This window comes from Lepisma saccharinum, chromosome 13 (assembly GCF_977018435.1).
Source record: "Lepisma saccharinum chromosome 13, izLepSacc3.1, whole genome shotgun sequence".
NCBI lineage: Eukaryota > Metazoa > Arthropoda > Insecta > Zygentoma > Lepismatidae > Lepisma > Lepisma saccharinum.
The window spans coordinates 941719-966840 of NC_139241.1; the positions used below are offsets into that span (position 1 = coordinate 941719).

The following is a 25122-nucleotide window of genomic DNA, read 5'->3' on the forward strand; positions in this document are numbered from 1 at the left end:
TGGCTGGCTCCCGCCGCCCCTCTGAACTTGATGAAAACAAGAATAGCAGATAATGCGAGCGAAACAAGGAAGAAAATTTTACAAAATGAATTTTTATTTGCATAAAATTTGAAATCGAAGGGGTAATTGCTCGCATTAGCCCCTGTCCCCCCTGTAGTTGAGTCACTGTATAATGCAGACATATTTAAGCAATATATGTTTACTTTGGATACTTTAGGCTCACTGCCATTGTTAGTCAACCTTATTCTGCACAGTTGCTCGACTAACCTTGTGTTAATGCGAATACCACGCACCCTTCCCCCTTCCATCCAAACCGATTCTAAAGGCATAAGAGATAATGTTTTATTTCAACCCTATCGCCGCGATCACCCACAGGTAGGTAGAAAACCTATACATAATAACCAAAACTAAAAATCAATAACAAGTCAATCAAACGATAGTTTAAAGTGGGATCCGAATCACTATGTGCCTCCACCAGCAGGCACGTATCCAGGAATTCCTTTCGGGGGGGGGGGGGCTGAACATCATCTCTTTAAGATATATAGATAGAACCTCACAATTGTATGTTTAAGGCCTGTGGTGGCGATTGGGTTCCAAAACGGGGGGGGGGGGGGGGTGCAAGGAAAGTTTACTTTCTCTTGGTAGACAAGGCCTAGGAATAAGAGGCAAAAAAAAAATGGGGAGCAACTATCCAGTAAATGGTTGCCACTGTTTAAGGCTGCCATTTTAATCAACGTGAAATCGGAACGTTTTTTACCACTCGACTCCCCTCTTTCCATGCATTAACATTGTGTACCAGTACCATCTGAGTGTGTGTGTTTGTCCAGTTCTTCTCATCAGGCATCAACACATCTATGGTGCCTGAGTGTTTTTAAGAAGCCGTTACACATGCACGGGATGGACAATCCACTCGACAATGCAAGATTGAAACTGTGGGCTGCGAGTTGGACGCAGACAGTTCTCGAATATTTCTCTCTGATTCGAGCCTGAACACCACTACTGTGTCTTGTCCTCCCATGTTTGCAGCTCTTATAAAAGCCGAACCCCACTAAATTGTTCATATTCAGGCCTCTAAAAAACCTTCCGTTCCCAACACATCTAATGTTTCGTCTCCCAATATGATCAAATGCTTACTTATTTATTTCTATTGACGTGCCGAAGGGAGCATTGGTGGGGTCATAACCCCATTTGATCCAGTATTCCTTAAAACAAAAAAAAACAACTTCAAAGACAGGAAAGGATGGCAAAATGAGGACTGACTACCAAAAATAGTATTCGTAACCCTTCTCCCTACCGATAATCCTGGGAACGCCATTCTTTATCTCGGACACATTTTTTTTAAAAATCAACTCACCAGAAGTTTTTATCATTTCGTATTCGAGACTTAAGTAAAGTCTTCCTGCAGGTTTGGATTTTATCCTTTAGAGTGCTTTCGCCTGCCTTCGTACCTAACCTTAACAAAGCCCTAATTTTCCATCCTTGTGACTTGGATCTTCACGACTTGAGTAGATTTCAGACCGAAGTGATACGCGATACATGACGTATGGAATGAGCCAATGAACAAAACGTTTCACACCGTAGCGACACAAAAGGCCTCACAAACCAACGTTCGACTTGTGAAATCCTCGGGCAACACAGTGTGAAAACTCCATCAATAGGCCACGAGCAGCAGCTCGTGTTGACCACCGAAGAAAAATGTCTCCTCAACCGGTGGGAATGCCCATCAGTTTTCTTCTTTCTCCTTTATTTTCTGTGCTTGTTAATAAAACAGGTAACATCTTACAATTTGACATACACAGAACATGTACTATGTAGCCTATACATTTTAGCGCAAGCTCAGTCGAAGTCAAGGGTGGCTCGTGGATCAGTTGGTAGAGCAATGGCATGGTGTGCCAGAGCCCTGATTCGGGTACTGGTAGAGCCTGCAATTTCCCTTAAAATAACTACATAGGCAACATCTTCTTGTTTCTCTTCTCGACATTCATGAAATTTTCGGCTGTCCCTTCATGGTAGTTAAGTATTTGTGTGTGTGTGAACCCAGTAGGCTTAAACAAATTTATTTCTTTTATGCCATGAAATTCTCGGACTGCATACATGAAATTTTGTTCGGGCACAACTAAATCATCACTCAAAACTTTGATTTTCAGTTGATCTGTGAAGCATATTTCTGTTTTAATAAACCTCTGAAATATTCACTTTAGAGAGAGAGACCTTCGATCTCTTCGGCCCTCGACCTGAACTAGATGCACTACACTGAGGCTCCGAAAGTTCCGCTGTCGTCAATGTCTTCAGCTTTGGACCCGAACTAGTAGACTTCGTTACTTTACGATATTCAGTCTTTTTTATTTTCGAATCACTAGATCTTACAAAGCAAGCAATGGACACTCACAGATCACTAATCGACTGTATGAATTGCCATACTCTGGAAATTATGAAGTCTCATTAACCGATTCTGTTGTACAAATCAACTGGTAAATTGAAGCCGCATATTTATATCCTCATTATATTCTAGAACGTTCCGCAGATAAAACGATTCGTTAATATGGCCAGTAGTTCGACTCCTCTTATTCAAGAACGTTCCCTCTCGTGCTTTCCAGAGATTAAAAATTACAACGAATCGTCCTACTAGTTGCGCTACCTTTGTTGTGCAGCTTCCAAAAAGTTTGCTGCGACAACACCAAAAGCACAAGAATGGTTTACGTGCAATATTATCAACAAAAGGGTTATATAGAACATTCTCCGTCTTTATAATTAAGAATCTCCTTCAATTATCGTCACAGTATTCAAGAATACAAAAACATAATTTTATGTAGTGTAAACTGAACATTTCCTGTTTGTGTGTATGTGTGTGGGAGGGGGGCTCAAGTACCCTGATCCCCACCTTGGATACATGCAATTGACAATAACAGGGTTATAGAACATTCTCCGTCTTGTCTTTATAATTATGTATCTCCTTGAATCGTCACATTATTCAAGAAGACAAAAACATAATTTTATGCAGTGTAAACTGAAAAATTTCCTTAAGGGCCGGCTCGAGCCCTCTGATCCCCACCTTGGATACATGATATTAACAATAATAAGGTTATAGAACATTCTCCGTCTTGCCTCTATAATTATTACTCTTAAATTATCATCATATTATTAAATCTCCAATAACCTAACGAAATGTGAAAAATTTTACTGACGGGGGCTCGAGCCCGCTGATCCCCATCTTGGATACGTGCTATTAACAATAACAATGTTATAGAACGTTCTCAATCTTGCCTCGATAATTATTTTTCTCCTCAAATTATCGTCACATAATCCAAAAAGCCAATAGCCTAATTTTATCTAGTGTAAACTAAAAAATTTCCTGGGAAGGGGGCTCGAGCCCATGATCCCCACCTTGGATACGCGCTATTAACAGGGTTATAGAACATTCCCCGTCTTGCCTCGATAATTATTTCTCTCCTTAAATAATTGTCACATTATTCAAGAAGCCAAAAACCTAATTTTATCTAGTGTAAACTGAAAATTTCCTGGGGAAGGAGGCTCGATCCCCCTGATTCCCAACTTGGATACGAGCTATTATCAATAATATAGTTACAGAACATTCTCCGTCTTTCTTCCATAATTAATTATCTTCTTAAATTATCCTTATTTTATTTCATTTCACACCACAAGGAACCAAAAACCTCATTTTATCTAGGGTAAACTGAAAACTTTCGGGGGGGGGCTCGAGCCCCCTAAGCCCCCTCCTTGGATACGTGCCTGTCCACCAGGTATCGAACCCGGGACTCCTTGATTGCAAGGCGAAAACGTATTCACGGCGCAATCGAGAATGCAGTTATAAATATCTGATACATAAAAAATATCAAATAAATTCCCTTATATGTATTAAATACTAATGTATTTTTACATGTTTAGTAATTTAAATTTATATTTAATAACATTATAAATATTAATCATATAGGCTCTTTCTTCTCAGATGCTTGGTAGAAAATTTGAAAAGTTTCATGCACATACATAATATATATGTATAGTTTGTGTATGTCTGTGCGCCCCCCCCCCCTGAAAAAAAATCAATCTTCAATGATTTCGCGCCATGGTAGGGTATGTAGCTGCCTGGCAAAGTCCTCATTCCGTAAATTCACAAACTGCATGAAATCAGAAAAAGACATATATTCCCCCTCGTTTTCAGAAAACCTGTTTCACAACCCACCCCTGTCCTTTCTGTGGTGAAGGACACTCCAGTGGGACAATGAATCTCCCCCCCTATTTACTGCGAGCAGCAAAAGAAGACGGCCGCGCCATCTACTGGCCACCGATGGAAATGCAATTTCAAAGCGCAGCGAGGTTTAAATGTAGCTTCCACTTCTATTCCCTAACTTTTCTATGCTCTTACCATGCTCTTACCTAACAACGTAGGCTTTCTTCGTTTGACCATGGTTTGACCTATGGTCTGCCTTCAGTACGCGAAGTTGCTCTAGTGTTCTGCGATAAGGGAGACCCATATACCGAATAAAGGATTTATCAAATTGCCAACGTTTCCTTACAATTAAGAATTGTTAGACTTCGGAAAATGATCTAACTATATAATAGCAAAGAACAGTTATGATTAGGGAACGGAACTTTATGTGCTAAAAAACTCAGAAATATTTATTTTTTATGTGTCATAAATGTTGAAAATATGTGACAAAAATAAAAAACATTTGGTAACAAAACAAAATATTACTTGCATTTTAAACACCTGAAATCAGTTTCTATATGCTTACCTCTTAGCGAGCTATTTTTTGGGAGAGTTGCAGTGGATCACCATAGTTTTCTTTCCAAATTCTCCATTGTAAATCTGTGACGATTATCTCTATAAAGTATCTTATATTGTGAGAAAGATCGCTCCACGTCACAAAAACAATTCTTGCATATTTGAAGCACGAAATGTCACTAACGCTGAAGTTTTCCAAAGCTTCATCTTCCTCTACTTCACCTTCCAAAACACGTGCAATTTAGCACAAAGTTTGAAAACCTTGTTTTTCCCCAAAATGTCTGTACATTTAGACATTAGCACTTGTGCGTTAGATCCAGTGAGTTCTTTCAGTTTCGTTTCTACTATACGGACTTCACCCACGGAAGCTGCAAAAGTGTTTGCGGACGATTGAAGCTTTCGTATGGAATTAGAGAGAATGGACAGGTTTGTTGAGATGTATGCCAATTCAACTTTTAAGGAGAGATCCTTCAACAGTTCTTGCAGAATTTCTATAGAATTCTATATGCGTCTTCTTTGTCGAGATCATTTACAACAGATACAATTTTTTTTAAAGTTCTGGGCATAAAATATGAAAGAGGTGCGGAGAATAAACATTTTTCCTTCGAGGATTTCGGGCTAGCTGAAGTCAATGAGCGATTTTATGCATTTAAAATGAAAATTCGCAAAATATGTATTTACATACGAAAAACTGGAAAATATGTGTTTTTATGTAAAATAAAATTTGCTGTGTTGACATATAAGGCTATAATCAGAATTTTGGCAAAAACGAGGGTCTCTATCTTATCGCAGAAAAAACATTTATTTACCTAAAGTTCCGTTCCCTAGTTATGATAGTCATCAAATCTCGGTAAGTTAATCCTTATTTGAGTAATCTGTGTTTAGGCTTGGAGGGAAATATAGGTGGCGCCAGCAAACGGCTACTAACTTTGTTCAGAAAATGGCGTCGAATGAAATAAAGGTAAGTGCTAAAGGTAACCACGCACTTGTGCACATACTCAGGTTGTATTTTGAATCATTTTGTTTTCATTGCATATATTTTTGATAACTACTTTTTTAAAATATTTTGCTATATGTATCCTTTTATGCGAAGATACGCCAATAATCAGGTTGCGTAGTCAATGGTAGGGGGAGCATGATATTCTCTTCTGAGTATTTTTTTGTTAAATATTTTGAAGACACTGTGAAGGGACTAATGCATATGGGATTTCATTTTACACTACAGTAGTGTCATCATAGGTATTTGAGTCTCCAAAAGTATAAAGCCGAGGAAAGACTATTGAAGGTAAAGCGTCTACGTCAGTTCCAATGTGTACTTAATGGCGTAAACAAAACAAGGGGAACCTTTCGTATTTATTGACAAATGTCAAGGTTAATGGATGTATGTACTAATACCGATGAAAGGTATTATATCTGTTGCCTTCCAGAGTTCCAAAATGCAGCGAAATCAACCAAAATATTAATAAATATAGTAATTGTACATTTCCCGGTCTTTTTGTCACACCTACCTTGCTTTACTACCCAGTAGCATATGAAATGTATCATTTCCCTGTACACGGAATTTATAATTTTTGTAGTGAAAATGTTTTGCGTTTAATTTACTTGTGTCATATTCATGTAAAAATGTTTTCGTTATAGCAGCAGAATATGAAATTCGAAGATAGTTCCAAAACCTCTGTGAAAAAATTGTTTCGATTGTACGCTATGCTGTATGTTTACATGGAACAGAGAACGGTATCGGTTCCGATTGTTTTATGATTTCTCTTAGCACAAAGACTAATTATCGTAGAATTTTGGAAATCATTCTCACACGAAATTTGAACCTTTCTTAAAGTAATAAGCACTGTTTGGACTCTGACAAAAAGGGTACTAATCTGATATTCCCCGGACAGATTTCTACATTTTTACAGAAGAAACTACTTACGGTAGTAAGTTCCTGTAGCATTGTCTAACATCTGGAAGGTGTTTTGTGTGATGGGGAATGTTTCATATCGGAAATTCAACCATTGACGCATAGCCCCACGAACCATTTCCGGTAAAGTTAGGTTAGGTAGGGTCACGTATAGGTTACAATAGTTAAATTTTTTTTTTTGAAAAAAGTATGCATAGCCCCACACACCATTCTCGCATAGCTCCACGAACCATTGACAAATAGCCCCACAAACCATTTGCGGAAACGTACGTTCTTCGGTTACAAAAACACTTTTTTTTAAAAAAAAAAATTGCAATTTGATCAAAAAAACGTGAATACACATTAAAGAATGTTCCGCGAAGCAGATAGGTAAGTACAAATGTCAAAAATTGACAAAACGAAGAAGTTATAGGTGTCCGGGGAATATCACATTTTTACCAAAAAAAGTTACTTATGTTGAAAAAAACAACCTTACACACTTCTCATGGACACAATATTCTCCATTGACAAACGACAGTAAATATTGTAGAAGCGTGGGAATGAATGTAGAAGTGAATCGGAACCTTAGTAGAATGTATGTAGGGACTTTATTTTAATGCTAAGGGAACCAAACCTAACCACAATAGCATGTATTGAACAAAATATTAAGCGATTGCTAAAACTCGGCAGTATGTGCTAACAGACGTACATCGAAATCGAACCATGTAAAAATTGCATTCGTAGCATGATGAAATCACAATAAAACAAAAGGATCTTAGGCCCATAGAACTATTTTGTGTGTTTGTGTCTGGCCCCTCCCTCAAAAAAATATCCTAAGTACTGGCCTGTGCACAGGCATTTTTTTTGTAGTTAGACTTCTAGTTATGTCTCTTGACACATGATTCGAAGTCTTAGTGATTTCGTAATCATGTTGTTTGGAGAACACTTTTTCCATTCTATGTACCACTATATGATTCTTTGTTTGCGAGCACAGACTTGTTTAATGTCACGTTTGATATGGACTTCTGCTGCCATGTACTTCACGTGCATCAGATGGGAAGGAAGTATTTTGTTGCTGAGCGCTTCCATTGTTAGGTTAGAAGGGCCAGGTTTATGGCTCTTAGCATTAATAAAATATCTGTAAATAGTTTCTTTGTTGGGTTAGGTGGGTCATGCTTAAGACCTTTAGCATTAAAATAAAGCTTCCAACACTGGATCATGTAATATCTGGTCTCAAGTATGAAATCCTCCTTGAGCCTTGCATGAAAACCCATATTGGAGTTCAAAGTTTGCAAGAACATGCCATTGTAATGGTCATTGTTGCATGAACACTTTAATTCTTAAAACTGTAAGTGTTTGAGTCAAATGAAAGTGGGCCAAGCTGGTGCCTTTTTTTTTAACGATTAGATATAGCGGAAACAGATTTCTTGAAATTTCTGAGAAAAGATGAGAAAGTACTTACGGAATTTAGTTCTTGTGGACTTTCTGAAGCTGGGAAAAGTGTTTTTTCGAATTGTGCAAGTTATTCGGTCTGTAAATAAGGTATTTTTCGACATTCATGTATCAACGTTGCACGATAGCTCATGCCACCATTACCGTCGACTACGTAAATGGAATGTTCCGTGCGTTCGATTATGTAACCCCCTGTCAGTGTAGCAACCACGCGGTAGTTTTACAAGATGACGTGCGAGCGTGATTTTTTTTTCCAATTTAAATTTCTATGTTTGCCTAACCTAACCTTCCGTGAATGGTTTGTGGATCAATTTTTCCCTTAAAAACCTTTTGTGAATAGTTTGTGCAGCATTTATCGGTTCATAAGTTTGGAAACCCTGCATATCAGCTGACGATAGACAACGTGAGTCAAAATTTGGCCGCCAATTACCAATGACCAATAAATACTTATAATGTTAAAAATAATGCTTTTTTCATTGAAAAAAAATTATTTCAAAATATAAGAGTTAAATGTGTTTCCGCTATATCTAACTAGTACCTTTTTTTATTTTAGTCTGGAGAAACAAGTTTGTTTATTCTTATTATTCTCATACAGAGACATACATGCAGTAGTTACGCATATGCACCTCCAGCACTGAGCCACTTGTCCCATTGTTGAATAAACCTGGTATGCCAGACACTTAAAACTCATTTGGACGGTAGTTGCTAGATAAGCAGCAGCAAACATAGAAAAATGCAAAAATTGCCACCTAATCATCTACTTTTCTCCAGGAAAACAGTTTTTGAACTGCCTTTTTGGTTGATTGTCCCAGAGTGTTTCAAATGAATGAAAATACATTACTTGGCTGCATTTTCCTTGTTCCATAGCTTTCATTTAACTCAGTAATGGTTCAGATTGTTTTATGATTTCTCCTAGCACAAAGACTAATTACACTGTACAACACGAAATTTGTCCTTTGCTTAAAAATATATTTTTCTAATGTATTTTTGCATGCAAAACACGAATCTGCAATTAATTTCTTCGTATCACGTACAGTTTTTTGAAAAACGCCATCTTTATACATTATGTGTATTAATTACGTTTAAACAATTATAAATTCCTTTTACTGTTTTTAACTGGGTTTTTTCCAGCGCTTGATAAAAATGATATCGCTATCAGTTCTCATTGTTACATAAAGAAACGTTTTGCTGGATCCTGTAGTGATAAATTTGTTACATAACAATAACTGTGCTGGCACCACTGACGAACAAGGGCTGCCATCTGTTTTGTCCTATCCAACGTGAAGGTTGTGCTTTGCAATTGCAGGTGTTTGTGTAAAGGTTTAACGTTTGTGGCAGGTTTCTGTTAGTGAGGTGTGTATGAAAAGGAGGCTTCGTTCAGTGGATCATAATATCCCGTCAGTGTAAGAATAACCTTGATTCATTTTGTTATATATGTGGTGAACTGACGTTGAAAAGTCAAAGAAGTAGCCTTACCCCTGTTGTCAAAAAAGCATATGAACTGAATTTTGGATGCCGAGTAGGCGATCAAGATAAGCGATGGGCACCACATATCTGCTGCAATTCTTGTTCAAGGAACTTGCGAAACTGGATGCAAGGAAAGCGAATTGGGCTAAAATTTGCCATACCAATGGTTTGGAGAGAGCCCAAAGACCACGTAAGTGACTGTTACGTTTGTTTGACAGATGTAATGGTCTTCTCTTCAAAATCACATCCGACATCCTAATTTGGAATCAGCAAGGTGCCCAGTGGCTCATAGTGAAGAGCTACCTGTGCCGAAAGCTCCCGAAAATTGTACATTTGATACAGCAATTGAAGAAGAAAGTTCAGGCAACGAGGACGTCGCCTTCGCGCCACCAACCCTCTCAAGTGCACAACATCTCATCACACAAAAGTTAAACGATCTGGTACGGGACTTAAATCTATCGAAAACAAAAGCAGAAAACTTGGGCTCTCGACTTCAAGAATGGAATCTATTGGATAAAAATGTCAAAATCAGCACTTTCCGAACGCGACAGAGTAACTTTTCATCTTGCTTTTCGGAGACTGGAGGGATTGCGTTTTGTAACAATATTAATGCTTTATTTCAGGAGTTGGGCCATGAACACAATCCAGCAGAATGGCGATTGTTCATTGATTCGTGTAAGATAAGTCTGAAGGCAGTATTGCTCCATATTTGTAATGCTTATCCATTAGTGCCAGTGGCGTATACTGTTCACAAAAAGGAAACATATGAGGTAATGCGTGACATATCGCAGTACATTGAAATATAATACATTCAAGGGGCGAATCTGTGGAGACCTGAAAGTAATTGGAATTCTTACTGGCATGCAACAAGGGTATACCAAATTTTGTTGCTTTCTGTGTGAATGGGACAGCCGGGACCGAGTTAACCATTACATGCGGAAAATATGGCTACCACGACAGGAATATGTACCAGGAATCAAGAACGTATGACATCAACAACTCGTGAACCCTAAAGATGTTTTCTTCCCCCCATTACACATCAAACTAGGTGCACTGTTTCCAAATCATGGGATGCCACATGTCCCTGAAATTACATTTTTTGGATTCTCATTTTGACTTCTTTCCACAAAATTTAGGGGCTGTTAGTGATGAACATGGGGAACGGTTCCACCAAGACATTGCAACATTTGAAAAGCGGTTCAGTGGACGATGGAACAGCAGTATGCTTGCTGAATATTGTTGGTCTATCATCAGATAGACTCCTTCAGATAGATACAAGAGAATATCACATTTATAATTTCCGTAGAAGTTTGTACTGTCTTTGGTTTGTATACGTAAAATGCCTGTCTAATGTCTGTGCAACAAAATGTCATGTGGCTGTACAATACAAATGGTATGTCTTGGGAGAAAACTGACTTCACATATCGATTTAGTGCCTTTAACTTATTTAAACTTACATGTTTTCAACCAAAGGACATTTTCGTAGATTTTTTTTAGTCTTTTGTTTGTATACGTTGATTTACCGGTCTAATGTCTGTGTAACAAAATGTCATGTGACTGTACAATAAAAATGGTACGTGTTAGGAGAAAATGGATTTTACATATCGATTCAGCACCTCCAATTTAGTCAAAATCACGTGTTTTCAACTAAAGGACAGAACATGACCTCAAATTTGTTGTACAGTGTTATCGTAGAATTTTGAAAATCGTTGTCACACGAAATTTGAACATTCCTTAAAGAAATGAGTGCTGTTTGGACTCATAAAAAGTTATTTATGTTGAAAAAAACAACTTGAAAATTACCTTAGAGTCATTCCATGCCAAATCGACACAGATATGTGCAATTTTTAACCTGACCATCTCCGATTTTCATGAAATTTGGGGAGTTGAAACTATGCATAGAACTTAGTAACTATGAAAAGTTTTAGTCTCGTGCGTCATGTAATTGTTAAATTATTCAAGTTCAAAGTTTGCAGAAATTGCCCTTTTTGAGCCCGCTTAGATATACTAAATCTGCTGTAACTCCGCTACTATTTTGCCTAGGAAGCTCAAATAAAGCTTATTGTACAGGGAATTGAACAAGCTTTCCAGTGATATATAACAAGCCTACCTTTGGATAAAAATATAATTTTGTCACGTGACCTTGACTTTTGACCTTGAATATCTCAAAACATGTCATCACCAAAAATCGTGAAAAAAATATATTTGGTCCTTCATACCATACTCTAAAACATACCAAAAAATCATTCTGGGACTGCAATGGGATCAGAAGATACAAAATAATATGTGTAACTATGTGACTGATAAAAGCCCCATTACATGAACTATGAAGAGTCAAATGTCCCTTAACACCCCCTACAAAATGTGAAGTAGTTATACTGGGTATAATTGGTCATGAAAGAAATAGGTTAGGCACAGGGAGATCCCTAGCCGTGTGTGTCAAGCGCAGGTCCGGCATATTGTTGACCGCCATATTGAATTCAACGCAAAAATTTCAAAGGAAAGGGGGTGATGTGATATATCAAATCAGGCTAGAATTTCACAAGAAATGAAGTGACGAAGTTTTATCCAACATATATTTAACCAGCAAAATTTATTACTTCATGCTTGTAACCATTTTCACCTTTTCGAGGTGTTAAAAACAAAGCATTGGAATGCTCCTAACGTGCTAGGAACTCATCGAGATCACGCTGACATCTTGGGAGAGAAAGAAGTATACGCACCATTGCATATGATTTTAATCAGCTACATTCACCAAATAGTTGAATAGTGAAGAATATTGGGAAAAGTATATCAAACAATTACGTGACACTTCCTTTGGAATGAAAAATTCTTCAGTGACGAGGCTAATTTTTATGTTCACGGTGAAGTTAATAAAAATAATATGCAATACCTGCGATTTGCTCAGTCGAATGGTTGTTTCTGGTAAGCTAATTATGTGGTATAATATATGGCGAAGGGAAATGGTTGGTCCATATTCAACAACGGAAACTTAAATGGTGAGGGCTTCTTGGATTTGTTAAGTGAACAGGTTTTTTCACCCTTGCTTACTGGGTATGGCACTTTTCGAGAGTTTTGAAACAGGACAGTGTGTGACCACACTATGTGGACATTTTAGCAATTTCTTCATGGTAATTTTCTAGGTAGATTGATGGGCACACGGGGATCTATTAAAAGGCCTGCACATTCCCCAGATCTAACATCTTAGGAGGACTTTTACCTTCAGAAACATTTGAAGAGAATGGCGCATGCACTAAAAGTCCCTGATATTGACCATCTGAGAGAAGGCATAGTTGCTGCTTGCGATGTTGTTGCACATGCTACATTGCCAAATGTTCTATGCGAGTGTGAGAGACGTCAACGAGTGTGCTCACAGGAACATTGACAACATTATAATGTTCATATATCGTAAGTGAAAGATATGTGTATAACTTTTTGCTGGCGTAAGATACGTTGGAAAATCCTTCGTCACTTCATTTCTTGTGAAATTCTAGCCTGATTTGATATATCACATCACCCCCTTTCCTTTGAAATTTTTGCGTTGAATTCAATATGGCGGTCAACAATATGTCGGACCTGCGCTTGACACACACGGCTAGGGATCTCCCTGTGCCTAACCTATTTCTTTCATGACCAATTATACCCAGTATAACTACTTCACATTTTGTAGGGGGTGTTAAGGGACATTTGACTCTTCATAGTTCATGTAATGGGGCTTTTATCAGTCACATAGTTACACATATTATTTTGTATCTTCTGATCCCATTGCAGTCCCAGAATGATTTTTTGGTATGTTTTAGAGTATGGTATGAAGGACCAAATATATTTTTTTCACGATTTTTGGTGATGACATGTTTTGAGATATTCAAGGTCAAAAGTCAAGGTCACGTGACAAAATTATATTTTTATCCAAAGGTAGGCTTGTTATATATCACTGGAAAGCTTGTTCAATTCCCTGTACAATAAGCTTTATTTGAGCTCCCTAGGCAAAATAGGGGCGGAGTTACAGCAGATTTAGTATAGCTAAGCGGGCTCAAAAAGGGCAATTTCTGCTAACTTTGACCTTGAATAATTTAACAATTACAAGACGCACGAGACTAAAAATTGTTATACTTACTAAGTTCCATGCATAGTTTCAACTCACCAAATTTCATGAAAATCGGAGATGGTCAGGTCAAAGGCTGTGTTGATTTCGCATGGAATGACTCCTTACGCACTTCTCATGGACAAGATATTCTCCGTTGACAAGCGACAGTAAATATCGTAGAAGCGTGGGAATGAATGTAGAAGTAAATCAGAACCTTAGTAGAATGCATTTAGGGACTTTATTTTAATGCTAAGGGAACCAAACCTAACCACAATAGCATGGATTGAACAAAATATTAAGCGATCGCTAAAACTCCGCAGTATGTGTTAACAGACATAAATCGAAATCGAACCATGTAAAATTTGCATTCATAGAGTGATGAAATCGCAATAAAACAAAAGGAACTTGGGCCTTTATCTCTAGTGTAAAAAGATGCTCGTATTTAAATTTTGTTGTGGAACTCATAGCTAGACATTAACGGCATTTTTTGATTGGATGTTTTTGCCAAATGTTATGTTCATATTTGGATAAGCTTATTAAATATACACATCGTGTAACTTGAGTAGTTTTGTAAATATAATAGCATGATGCAATTTTCAAAATTTGAATTTTATGCATGAACTTGCACATAAAGCAAAAAACTAAGAAATTAGATAATGTTGTTACATCTTACAACACACTTATCAAATGTACCGTCAATGATCCTATTCTTTCTTTAACTTTATCTAAAATTGAGAATCTAATGTCTTTTATCAAACCCCTACATTTATGTTCAGGAAAATATATTTATATTCTGGCTTTCAAGTGTATCGTGTACGATTTGACCTAATGGCTGCTAAACGTGGTCACAGAGCAAGTCACGATGTATTTTGGCTGCCTAGTGCAGTGGTTCTCAACCTTCATAAGACTGCAACTTGATAAATTATTTTTCGAAAGTGTGTGGCCCGATCCCAACTCATAAATAGCTTTCTGTTTTACTTTATACATGAATTAATCACCTTTGAAACTAGATAATTAATTAAATTATGTCCTAATGATAATGTGTAATAGTTTGATTATGTGTAGACTTGTTGGGTGTAAGGGATGACCTTTTCTAGAGTCACTCCCTTCCCTGGATTGCATTTTGCAGACTAGCAAGGCTCTGGTGCCATGCCCTGTAGCTGGGACAATCTTCTGTGGGGCTCTTGTTGTGTCGTCCCTTCATCCATTTCATGTTGCCACCATTTTTCCTCACCTTCACTTGTTGAGCATATAAGATGAAGTCATCAACAGCGGGATTTTAATGAATTTGTCACAGCCTATAAGCACGGGGCCAACTGGTTGCTGACTACTTTTTGCTCCAAAGCTCTGTGTGTTCACCAATCGTCTTCGGGTTGTGGGGCTCGGTGAGTGTCAACAACATCAGTTGTGAATTAAAAGCTGAAGGGGTAACATTGCTCTCCCGTTACAATGTTGCCAAGTGTACATCTGTTTTTATTAGCTTGTTTGGGTGTTTTTTGTGTACAAATTTTCCATGCTTTGTATACTATTGTACAACTTTTATCCAGTAACGGCGCTGATCAACTCTCTCCCCCCCCCCCATTTTACGGTATCATTGGCAACATGCTGTGTATACGACGCTCATTTGTTTCATCCTGCCAGGAACTTTTGGTGCCTTGTGACTCAAAAATGCCTGTTGAAGAGAATTCACCTGACTCGTTGTTTCCCAGCCACCAGAAAATGCTACCAATATAGTACTGAGTTGTGGCCTGTCTACCTCTTGAAAAATGTTGGTGTAGTGCAGGGTCTCTGAAACTGATGGAAAAACTGAGATTAGCTTTAAATGTCCATTTTATGCTCAGATAGACTAAGCAGGACTGGGCCTCCAGTTTTGAAAATTGAATCCAAACCACTGTGCAATATATCTCCACCATTCATCGAACCCAGTACCCCTGATTGCAAGACAACAGCATTACCACTATTCCATTGCGTAGCACACATGTAAGGCAAAAATGAATAAGTAACTCTCTTTTTTGCTACGGGATATGAAATTATTTAGCAAAATAGGACATTGCGATCTCTAAACTCACAAATGGTTTTCCAGGTGAAATACATTACCCACAATTGACAACTTGCTGTTTTTGTCTCCAAAGAAGCAAGCTTTTGTTAAAAATATTCAGAAAATTGAGCTTTTTCCGACTCTGAAATATGTGTTAATTTATTAATTGATTAGGTTTCCTTCAGTTTTCTTTTCTGCCACTTTGGCTAATCGCGAATTTGAGGATGAGTGATTACATGATGTAATTGATGAAGGGACACACACAAGAAGACCAATGGGACCCCTCGTATCATAGCATGCTGTGCTAGCCACTCCACCACGGAGGTTGGCTGGAGTATGTGTTGACAAATAGAAACTGAGGTATGACTTAAGATGACCGGACCCCTTTCTCCGATTTTATTCATATTTAACATACATACTAATTGAGGCCTGCTAATGACGAATCTGAAGTTAAAATTTGTCGGAAACTTCTAGAAATTGCAAAATAATTGCGAACCATTGACGCTAGCCCCAGGAACCATTGACATGTGGTTAGGTTAGGCAAACATAGTTAAAATTTGGTGTCATGGTAGTAACAGAATATTTCCTTGTGAAACACAAAAACTCGCGAAAGTCGATGGTTTCCATTCCGAAAACTAATGCCTTATTTTAGCTTATTTTGCAATTTCTAGATGTTTCCGACAACTTTTAACTTCAGATTCGTGATTAGGAGGCCTCGATTAGTGAGTATGCCAAATATGAAGAAAATCTGAGGGGAGTCCGGTCATCTTAAGTTGTTCCGAAACCGAATCATGTACATAATGCATGTATACTGTTATTAGTTAATAACTAAGCAATCAGAACTTGGGCCAGTTTATATCCTTCAAATCTCGTATCTTGACTGACCTTTTCGCAGATGAAAAATTTGATGAGGTGCTGTGAGAGCCTTCAAACACTTCACCCAGCCCATGTGAAATGTTATGCCATATTCGTTTTAATAGTAAACTGATGTAAATGATCTAGATTACTAATATTGTTTCAGAGCATGTAACAAGTAACTGCATTTCAATTTCAGGTGAAACGCCATTGCAGTTTGTAGTTGTAGACTGGAGAAATGATAATTCTTTATTGAGCGACTGAGGGACCATAGATGTAATGTATTTTCGGTGTAGAAGCAGATTCAGATAAACTTGGCAACGACTACGTAGACATTTAGTTGAATATTCCATTCCCTGAAGCAGTAAACAGGTAGGTCCAGTATTATCTAATGAATATGGTGAGGCTGTAATAGATATTGGAATATTTAGATTGAGAGTAGTTCCTTATTGTTACTGCAGTCACATCAATTTTGGTACTGTAGGAATTTGGCGATATTAGTGCATGCAAAAGTGTTACAGATGACCTTGAAATCAATAATAAAGGTAAAATTTTGTTCAACATGCTTTTCGAAATACATGACAGTAGCCCAAGCATGATATATTTTCTTAACGTCACGTTAAAACAAGAAATGTGCATTTTGCATTTCTGTTGAATCTCGTTAACCTTCCATTAGGCTTGAGGGGTACCAGTGTCCCCTGTGGATATTCATTGCAATGCTGCACACGCGTGCTTTTGCGTAACTGAACGTTCTTTCTTTGTCTCTGTTCTAAGCTCAGTCGCACGGTTCTGCACTTCTAAGCCATGTAATATTGTGAAGTTAACATCAGTCGCATGTTTCGGGTACAGTTGTACCCCACATGCCTGAATGTGTAACAAGATTAATATGAAAGCGTCGAAACTCAGAGTGCACAGCAGATTCCAATATCATAGGGAGTGGGTTAGTGAGGAAGGGGACATGTAGTTATGTGTTAGTGATGAAAGTGAACATGACACTGCTTTGGTTGTTACATGTTTAGGCTTGTGTGGGAGACAGCCAAACCCAAAGATGCAACTGTACGTCACTTACTGCAGCTGATCTTAGAAGAAAAATAATGAAGGAATGTTCCACATGCAAGCAAAGTGTGATTCACATACCTTACAGATAGTTAAACGATACCTCACACACCTAACGGAGGGTCGATTATCCAGATTACATTGTAGAAGGTTTTCTACAGGTCAGGTGAATACTTATTAGGATGAGCTGATATTGTTTATACCAGAATTGTACTATTGTGAATTTTCATTCAAAAATTAAATCATGACATGGAAGAAATGCCTGTAGTGCATGGGAACACGTTTGATGTTGAGTAGGGCTTGTATATGTTCAGTGGATGAAAGGAAAAATTGCTAAATAACAAGGAAATGGGAAACACTCACCAAACACTGGAAGCATTTTAAATTTTGGCAGCCGGGAGTAAAATATGTAAAAGAGAAATGAAAGAGATGGTGAAAACAAAAGTGCAAGTTGTACCTACAGGGTTGCCAGGTCCAGATCCAAGTTGTGGATGCTAGAAAAAGGAAAATGGTTCTCTCGCCAGGCTTGTCGAAAACTGAGTTTTGTGTTGCCGTGGGAGTGGGTACAGGTGGGGATTAGGAGCATTACTTAGGGGCTGTGGCCAATGTGTAGTCCCCTCTCGCATCTTTGTGGGCTGTGAATGTTTCCCCAAGTTGAAAGTCCCCCCCTCCCTTCACACACATATACGAGAGGAATTCCAGAAGTTTCCATATACACCTAGTTCAAAATGTCGGAGAAAGTTGAAACTGTGCAGAAAGATTTTTTTTCTACATAGTCTCCACCCAATGTTACCCATTTTTCCCACCGTTGCTAACACTTGCGAATATCATCTTTGTAAAATGCTAGAGATTAGCCGTGGATATGACGTCATTGTCATCTTGAAAATGCTTGCCCTACAAAAACTTCTTCATAGTAGGGAAGAAGAAGAAATATGCAATATGCGGGGAAAATATCGTAGCCACACTCACGTGCTTTGACGAGATCATGATGAGATGCATGTTCAGGTGCATTGTCATGCAGGATGAGCACACCTTTAGACCTCATTTCTCGCTTGCAAATTTTAATTTTCTCATGCAATCTGGCCAGAATGTCTGTGTAATACTCCCCAGTAATTGTGTGGCCTTTCGGAAGGTAATCCGTGAGGATACCAGCATGTTCATCTCAAAAACAGATAACGTCACCTTCTTGGCAGACACTTCGACCTTTGGCTTCTTAGGGAGGGGGGGGGTCACAATTATTCCACTGTTTTGAACTCTTTTTGCTTTCAGCAAAGAACACTATAGGATGGACAATCTTCACCATATACAGCAAACATTTCCTCGTGGATTTGTTTGGGAGCTTTGCCTTGCAGAAAGAGGAATCGGATCACGGCTCTGTATTCCAATTTGTACATTGTTGCTCCTTCAATCATTGAAACACCTGGCACGGAAACAGTAATTATTCAACTGCAGTCATATTTGGCACATAACACACAAGTTTGTGTTCCTACGTGATTTTTTTTCTATATGGATATGGAAACTTTTTGAACTCCAGTCGTACATCATGATAGTGAAAGGTGACCGTAGGCCAGAACTCTTTAACACTTGTTTCCACATTAACTTCTGTCCATCGTCCTCCCTGAAACCTTGGAAAACGTAAAGCTAGTCTATTCCTCCTCTCTACCAATATGAGCCACTACAGCTGATAAAGTGAAAAATCTATTGTCATCTCTTCCAGCTCACCATGAGAGTGGAATCCCTCTGCTATCCCTTCTGTATTCTCCTGAACAGATGTTTCTCGGAAGGTGTCTTTCCTCATGCTGTTCACACCAATTCACAAAGGTGGTAACAAATACCTTGTTTTTTACAGACCTATCTCCCTACTCTTTCCTCTGTCCATGATCTGTGAAAAAATAATCAAAGACAGGCAGTATAAATTTGTTTCTCCATACTTAAGCTCAAATTAACTCCGTATGGCGTAGTGATAACGTCGTCGCTTTGTAATCAAGGGGTCCCAGCCTCAATACCCAGTGGAGGTACATAATGATTCGGATCCCACAAAGTAGGTCCAGTCCTGATTAGTCTTACTGTGCATAAAGTGAACTTAAAACACAAACTCAGCGAAAGTTTCGGGTACTTCCTGCCTTATGAACCTGTCTCTCTCACGTGCATAAAACATATATTAAACAATTCACAATTACAAGTAATAAACTTTGATCTGGCCAAAGCTTTCTTTACCGTTAGTCACCATTTTCTGATTCACAAATCATGCAATAGATTCATTCATGGTAAATTTCTAACCCAGATCACTGAATTACGAGGGGGTATCAAAAAGTTTGTGCAATCACCTGGAAGGAAACAACTTCGGACAAGTAGCAAATCATGGTGATATTAGTCCTTCTCCACGTAGTCGCCATGCTTGGTGACACATTTCTGCCAGCGGTCTTTCACCTTGCGTAAACCGTTTTTTTAGAACACTCCATTTTGGGCCTGAATCCACTGTTCCACCTCATGTCAAAGTGGCCTCCTTTGAGTGGATGCTTCATTTCTGGAAAGGTCTGGGGAATATGGAGGGTGGTGCAAAATATCGTATCCCAATTGAACTGTTTTTGAAATGGATGCATGGGCAGATGGGCCGGTGCATTGTCTGCCAATAGCAGCACTTCTTTTGTGAGCTTTCCTCACATTTTCCCCTTCAATTCTTCACGTAACCGAGCTAGGAGATCACAGTAATAGTCACTTGTGATTGTGTGACCCTGTGGCAGGTAGACCGTCAGTCCCAGAAAACAGACATCATCATCTTAGCGGCTGACCTTTGCACTCTTGCCTTTTTGGGGGGACGTGAAGGAGCGAGTCCCGAGCCATTAGGGCTTTGACACGACATATACACAATTTTAGATGCATTCATAGTTGGCCATGCTCTTATTGGTGCACCTTCAGGTACAATATCAGCTCAACCTATTTTCTCCTGCTATTAGATTGAATAGGACTAGAGTAGTAACACTCCAGAAAATGACTTTATATAATGTCCTACTTTTGTAGCCAGTCAAGAAACTTGTGAACTTATAGTTCTCAAGATACAAGAGTATATATTCATAGGGATTCACTAGCTGTGTGTGATTTTTCACTACTGTTTTGCAGTATGAAAATGAATTTTCTTTGCATGCCTAATTTTTAATAGTATCTGTAGCATTGCTTGCAAGCATTGTAACAATGTAGATTTGTATCAGGTCTTGCTGTGAAAAAAGCTCTTGTTTTTTGTCTTGTTACACCCTGAACCAGTGGGATTTTATGAAATTGGTTTTGATATGTTTAGGCAGGAGAAAAGCAATTTAAAACATTATTTTTTTGATTATCTTTTTTTATATCCTTAGTTTCACTGCAGTGTGATTGTGGCAGTTGTGATTTTCGTACAGTGCTTTTCATGGTTTAGTCTGTGGAGTGGCAGTGAGAGTGCATCTGCTGCCTTACATTGACAGTTACAATTAAAATGAGCAATGCCTTGTTACAAGAGGAGTTGGAAATGTTGTCCTCCTGCTTCCACACATGTACGGCATTTTTTTACTAAATTTTCACTAACGCGTATCAGTTCCTCTTCTGAAATTGCTTCAATTTCTCTCCTGATATTTTATTTCAATTCTTTTAATGTATGGCTTTAGGTTTAAAGGCTTGGTAGCTTGCCGTGCAGATGTCATGGAAATGTCTGTTTCTTGTGCAAAGCGCCGGAAAGATTTTTGAGGAGTGTGTTCCAATTATGCTTTAACATCTAGTTTCTCCTCAGAAATCACGTTTTTCCCTTCGCTTCTGATAAAGAACAGACCCTGTTTTCCTAACTTTGTTCACAAGTTTACGAACACTGCCTCAAAACACATTCTAACTTCTGCTAAAAAAAATTGTAATGATGTAAGAGTCGTACATAAAAATTCATTGTTTTAAATTGTACGTGGCATTATTACACTGCAGAAAAGCACCAGTAATACGTAAACTAAAACAAAACAATCTAAAACATTTGTTGACACCTTAACACTTCACAAACACATGCAAACTGAACACCAGCTACCTGGATACTGAAGCACTGATGTTTCCTGTGCTAAGGTCAGCATACAGCTGTGGCTCTAAATGCCGGCAGATGCTCTCTCACTGCCCGGTGCACCACTCCAGGCGACTCGACCGTGAATAATGCTGTTAATGTCAATCACATATAGACCAATTAGGACTGGACATAGTGAACTAAGACCTTGGAACCCTACTTCCCAAGTCAGTAACTGTGCTCTTAAATAGACTTGACATTTTTAAAAGCAGAGGTAGATAATCTTTGTGTGTTGGTGCCAGAATGTTGATGGTGGGGGGGGGGGGAGTCAAATGCCCCCTGGTTGGTGGGTCTTCTCCAGGAAACAAGGAAAATTAGCTTTTGGCACAAGTCTGATTCTATTTAGGTGTATACTGATCCTAGAAAATATCCCTCCCATCACCTGGCACTTTTTCCTGGTATGATGATGTGTGATTTTCCTGTGTTGGCTAATTAATTGTGTTTTTTTTACTTGAAATTGACGAAGGGACGCTCACAAAGAAAACCCACATCCAGGCTGAAATTACAGAAAATAAAACTAGTGGCAGTTGGAATTGCAGGACAGATCGTAATATCTTCCAATGACAAAAGGATTTTTAAAATAATTCTAAAAAATTAAGTTAAAAAAAATTATTGTATAGGTTTGATAATTTAGTGTTTTAAATAAGAAGGCCATAGGTAAATCTGTAACTCGTAGCACATCTTATAATCATTTTGATGAGGGTCATTAGTTTTGAGTGGGAAACATTCTTCTTGTCACACACACTTTGTATCTGTCGCAGAATAAAGTTTTAGCATGGATATATCACATGGGAAGGTCAATGATGACTTACCTCCCCAGTAACTGCAGACTTGCAGGACAACAGGGCTTCTTAACATGGATGCACAGCTGGTATAATCCTCTGTGGAGGCCCCTTTACAGCCTCAGGTATTTTATCAGGGCGTCTACCAGTCATGAAAGTCATAAAAATTATGCTCCTGGTCAAGAATTTTTGCAATGACATTGATTGGTTTAGTTTATTTTACTTCCACTTTTCTGCCCCTTTGGCCAATCGTAAAGATAAGGATGAATGGTGGTAAGATAAGATGGATGAAGGGACAATCACAAATGTACAGGGACAACAACACAAGCCCCACATAGGATTATGCTGCCATAGCCCCTTGCTAGTCTGCAAAACGTAGTTCAAAATACATTGATAGATAAAACAAATCTAATATATTTTAACTGTCCTTTTAGTAGAGGTTTTTTATTAATTAAATTACTGTAGTTGCTAATTTCCAACTTTATCTAAGTAGGGGTCGAATAAATAAAGGCTAAGGAAAAACTATAAAAAAGTCAAGAATTTTGAATTTGTTATTTTGGTAGACACCCTGTTTATTTTTTTAGTGTAGGTGAGGAGTTTGTGTTCACATGGTGAGTTTTACGTAAGGCGTATCCTTCCTTCATAATATTGTTATTCGTCCATCTATTTTGAGGGATGCAAATATCCTTGGAGCTGGTAATTTCACCTTCAATCAGACAATGGAATCGGTCAACTTCTTGGGAAATCAAGTCTTAGTTTGTCAATTATCAGATGAAGTGAAATAAAGTGTTACTGGATACGTCAGCAACAGAAATAAAACAAACATTCGGTATTCTTTAAAAGGTTACTTTTTTGTCATGTTGTGTTACTACCAACATCCAGGTTCATATTCTGTGCATGTTAAATTTTTGGTTTAACAGTACATCTGCATTGTTCCTCGGCAAGCTGGACAGTTGCCTTTGTTGAAAGTACAGATTTGAAGTATGTGAATTCATGCAGCTAGTGAATCCTGTGTTGTGCATATCTGTGTTTCTAAGGGAGTTCTTATACCAAAGCGACACGTGTCACTTGAAGACTGGCCAATCAAATGTTGTGTCACGCTGCTGCTGTTTGAAGCTTTTCTGTTGATTGGTTCATTCTCAGCTGTGATGCCTGTCACTTTGGCGTAAGTTCCTTGAATATTTTTGATGTAACTATTTTCTAATAATAGTATTTATGTGCAATTTTATTGTTATTCAGATTGGTTATTTTGCTGTCCGAGTCCTTTAGATTAGTACGGTAGCAATTGAGGGGTTCAGAACGCAAGTGGTGTAACTCCACTCTTTGTGGAAATGGAGTTACATGTGTAAGTTGAAACTGTGAAGTATCGACATTCCAGTGCTAGAAGTAAGTATCTCCTAAGTTTCAAATTGTTGCTCCTAGAGGCAGCACTGTGTTTGTGCTCCAACAGCTAAGCATAGTACTAAGTTATCTCAATGTGCCTTTTTTCAAAACTATCTTGAATGGAGTTTCACCACGTGTGCTCTGAACCTCTCATTGCGGAACAAGTTTCAATCTTTCAGGTAGCAAAATAACCAACCTGTGCTATTTTCTACACCCTGTCCCAACTATCTCTGGAGCAGGCGAACGAAAGCAAGTCTCTGCGCAAGTTGTGACGTGAGGCTGTTCCACAAATGAACACGTGAGATGAACGGTATTGCCTGGAGGGGGAGAGCAACTGTGGTTACCAACCTTCGCAGCAGCGTGTACTGCTTTGCTCTGCCCACTCAATCCCCCACCCCTTCTCTACCGCTATGCGCACCCTTGATCCAGATATAGTTGGGACAGGGTATAAGTATGTGAATGAGTTGTACTGTTTAGCATGTCCATGTGTATGCATCCCTTCCCCCTCCGTACCTGTTCATCGCCTTCGCCTTCCCGTCACACTAATATTCTGGGCTTGATGTTACATGAAGATGTTCTGTTGGTTGTGGGATTCAGCTGTGATGAGTGGGTACCGGTGTTTGATTTATTCGTGAGTTGAAAAAGTTGCATAGTGCTTTGTGCAGCTCATGAAAGCACCCATGCAAATTTGTACATAATGTTTTATGGATCCACAGAAGGGTGTGTACAGCAAGGTGTTTTACTGAATTGAAAACCATTTCAATTGGGCTGTTAGTTTCTTACTAGTAAATGTATTTCTCTTTGTTCTTTATTTAAATTCTTTATTTTCCCTGTGTAAATACTGTGAATAAATGAAGCTTCAAGACACTGTCAATTTCAGTTAAAGTAAAAGTGAATTATGAATTTGTTGTGCGGTCTAAGGCAGCATGCTTTGGACTGAGGGTACAGGATGCATGGAGGTTCGAGTCTCCTGGGGAAAGGGTAACAACTTTTCTGCTGAGATTTCGGCCTGTTTTGGGGGGGGGGGGGGGGCATGCACCATCCTGAGGAGATTGGGGAGCTATGAAAACCTACAGGTCATGGAAACCTACAACAACAACTGGGGGTTCGTTGTCCTGATGTCACCCTGCAACTGGTTGGGTGATCTCCGTTAAGGCATGTGAGAGTTGGTCTCTAGGTAGGCCCTGGCCCTAAGGACACGGGGAGGGGGGGGGGGGTTATTTCTTATGCTCTTTATATCGGTGATGTTAACTTATTCCATTGAAGAATTGTAAGTGTTTTTTTGTTTTTAAGCTTGC

General features: G+C 38.6%; 1 protein-coding gene across 3 annotated transcripts in view; it reads left to right on the forward strand.

Annotated features, from left to right (window-relative positions):
* Nucleotides 1-5623: 5623 nt before the first annotated feature.
* The window catches only part of LOC145997131 (uncharacterized), a 60946-nt gene continuing 41447 nt past the window's right edge, over nucleotides 5624-25122 (forward strand). For 2 of the 3 annotated variants that reach the window (XM_083133763.1, XM_083133765.1), the window contains exons 1-2: nucleotides 5624-5705; nucleotides 16734-16906. The gene's annotated coding sequence lies outside the window, so the exon portion shown is untranslated. Of the gene's footprint in view, nucleotides 5706-5973; nucleotides 6030-16733; nucleotides 16907-25122 lie in introns of those variants that run through there. The other variant, XM_083133764.1, reaches the window with a different exon arrangement.